This window comes from Hesperophylax consimilis, chromosome 15, assembly GCF_061612785.1.
Source record: "Hesperophylax consimilis isolate HC1 chromosome 15, BYU_Hcon_1.0, whole genome shotgun sequence".
Lineage (NCBI taxonomy): Eukaryota > Metazoa > Arthropoda > Insecta > Trichoptera > Limnephilidae > Hesperophylax > Hesperophylax consimilis.
In genome coordinates, this window is record NC_142850.1 from 14,610,137 (window position 1) to 14,612,746 (window position 2,610).

A 2,610-nucleotide genomic window follows, 5' to 3' on the forward strand; every position below is an offset into this window, starting at 1 on the left:
AGCGTCCTGAGGGGTTTTACATGTAGGTAGTACAATATTAACATCACAGAAAGTTTTAAAACAAAGTAAAGTTAGTAATAATAAAAATAAAACTATATTAGATAAACAAATACAACATACAAAAATTAAAATAACACAGCAAACAGAGAGGTTATTAATTTTCTTTTGAATTAACTTAATGTTTATAAGGTAAGGTTTATGCATAGCACAAAGGATTGCAAATTATTATAAGCAATAATTATTGTAAGGCTGCGGTTACACTTGGAAGTTTTTTTTACCGTAAGTGAGTTAAGGCAAAATTATCTATCGAAACCTATAAAGTGACATGCTGCCAATGGGACTCGAACCCACGGCCTTCTGATTACCGGTCAGCAGCTCTACTTCTGAGCTATGGCGGCTTATTTAATACCCGCCAAATTAGTCAATGTGTACTTAGTGTTCTGCAAGCAAAATTATTGCTTATTAATTTTTTTCTTACCTGAAAAAACCAACTTCATTTTTGTAGGTAAAGGAATTATAAGTGCTTAATTCTCCCACTTAAGGGCGTCGAGATATATGTCTTGATTAATTGACTAATTTGGTGGGTATTAAATAAGCCGCCATAGTTCAGTGGTAGAGCTGCCGACCGGTAATCAGAAGGCCGTGGGTTCGAGTCCCATTGGTGACATGTATTTTTTCTCGGGAGCTTTTTCAATTTGTAAGTTTTTTCTCTTACAATAATATTGCTTATAATAATTTGTAACCGAGAGGTTTACAAAAATCTTCTTTAATCATGGTTATTATCGGTTAAACTTGATTAATCTTAGTTTATCTTGGTTTATCTAAGTTAATCTTGGTTAATGTTTTGGTAGTCTTAGTTAATAATATGGGTATTCTTTGTTAGTAGCCTCCATACTCAAAAACTAAATACAAAAAACAAATATTAATATAAGTACACTGATGCTCGAACTCTGAATTTTGTAAAATAAATGGTTAAGCAACCTAACTTTTACTATTGTCTAATTACCTTGTCATAGTTACCTAAGATTATTTTTGAGAAATAGTTCTTTGCTAATTAGCGCCATGCACTAGTCACCAAACCTGCTGGAGTGTTATTTATTTATGCGACAATTTGTGTTTCCATTTTTAATTTTGTACCTATTCATGTATGGGATTTCAGCACTGTGCAATGCCGCGTACAGTTCAGACTTAATGAATCCACCCATAAGCGACACTTTGAACTTAAACTCTTGTCTCTAACTGCTCAAGGAAAACCTCCCTCTGCGGGTGTAAAACACTCAGCCAACCTCCAATCATACAGATGAGGTTAAGGAAATATCCGAAGAAAGAGTTGACTTTAATTAGGTAGGTAGGCAGCTGGGCAGGTAGGTACATTGAAAAAAATTGAAAAAATCGTCATACATATCTTGCAATACTTAGTTTTAATAAAGTAGTGCGTATCTCTATTTGATAGCCTATTACTCTTGGAATTATTTGACATTTACGTGCCTGAAAACTTGAGCAGTAGGTAGTCGTCATCATGACACGAATTGTTCAAGATACCAAACTGCAGAATAGATTTTCAAGCATAGCATAGCATGACAATATGAATTTTTCTATTGAATAATATTGTAAAAACAGTATATATATTTAATTACTCTAAATAACCTCAAAACTTGGTTCGTATACCTACCTGTATTCCCTAATGTGTTTATTGTTCTAGATGAGAAATATTTTACGTATGCAAATTGCATTGTGTATATATCTACTGATTAATCTATTGATCAATACATTATTTTAGTAATTGTGGAATGATTTGCCGGCCTCTGTTTTTCCTCCCTCATGCATCATGGGTCTCTTTAATACCCATGTACAGTCTTTCCTCTCCTCAAAAAGACATGTTCAGGCCCAGAAGTAAATTATATTCCTCAGGGCCTCAATGTAAAAAATGGGTTTAAGTAAAGTAAACATTTTTTTCCTGCAATAAGTTATATCTTAGGCCCTTGAAGTGGTTTTTCACAAACACTCTACAAATAATCAAAATATTTTTTTTACTAGGTGGGTAGTTCCTACGTGCTTAAGTGTGAACAGTGTACACTAAGGACGGGTTGTTTCGGAGAATTTGAACAATTCATCAAATTTCAACGTTCATTTTCGGGTTCTGTGAAAGTCCTATTCAAGTTCTGTTACTATATGATTGTAGGCTAGTTGCTTGACAAAACTGAAATAAAAACAGAACTTGAAAAAATCTTTCACAGAACTTGAAAATGAGCGTTGAAATTTGATGAATTATTCAAATTCTCCGAAACAACCGGTCCTAAGAGTGCATAATAATAATTGGATAATATTTAGAGCATCGTATTTTGAAAAATCACCTCATGGGCGCTGAAACTATGGTATGGTGATACTATGGCATATCCTTACAACGACACCCTTCGAGGATTTTCAGGATTAGCATAACTGATGAATTAGCAAGTAACCTTCCCCAGGACTTGTTGAAATTACAACTAGCTTATGGCAGGATTATTCGTTTATTATATCTTAAAATATCACGTGACATTAATATTTTTTCAAAGACAGATCATTTATTTCATCTTATGTTGTTTTTTTTAAATGCCACACAATAAAGTC

The 2,610-nt window shown here is 33.3% G+C and overlaps 1 non-coding gene across 1 annotated transcript; it reads left to right on the forward strand.

The window, feature by feature from the left end:
* The first annotated feature begins 595 nt into the window (after window positions 1-595).
* Window positions 596-667, forward strand: TRNAT-GGU (transfer RNA threonine (anticodon GGU)). The gene has a single exon. It is a non-coding gene; the product is annotated as a tRNA-Thr (tRNA).
* The last annotated feature ends 1,943 nt before the right edge of the window (window positions 668-2,610 follow it).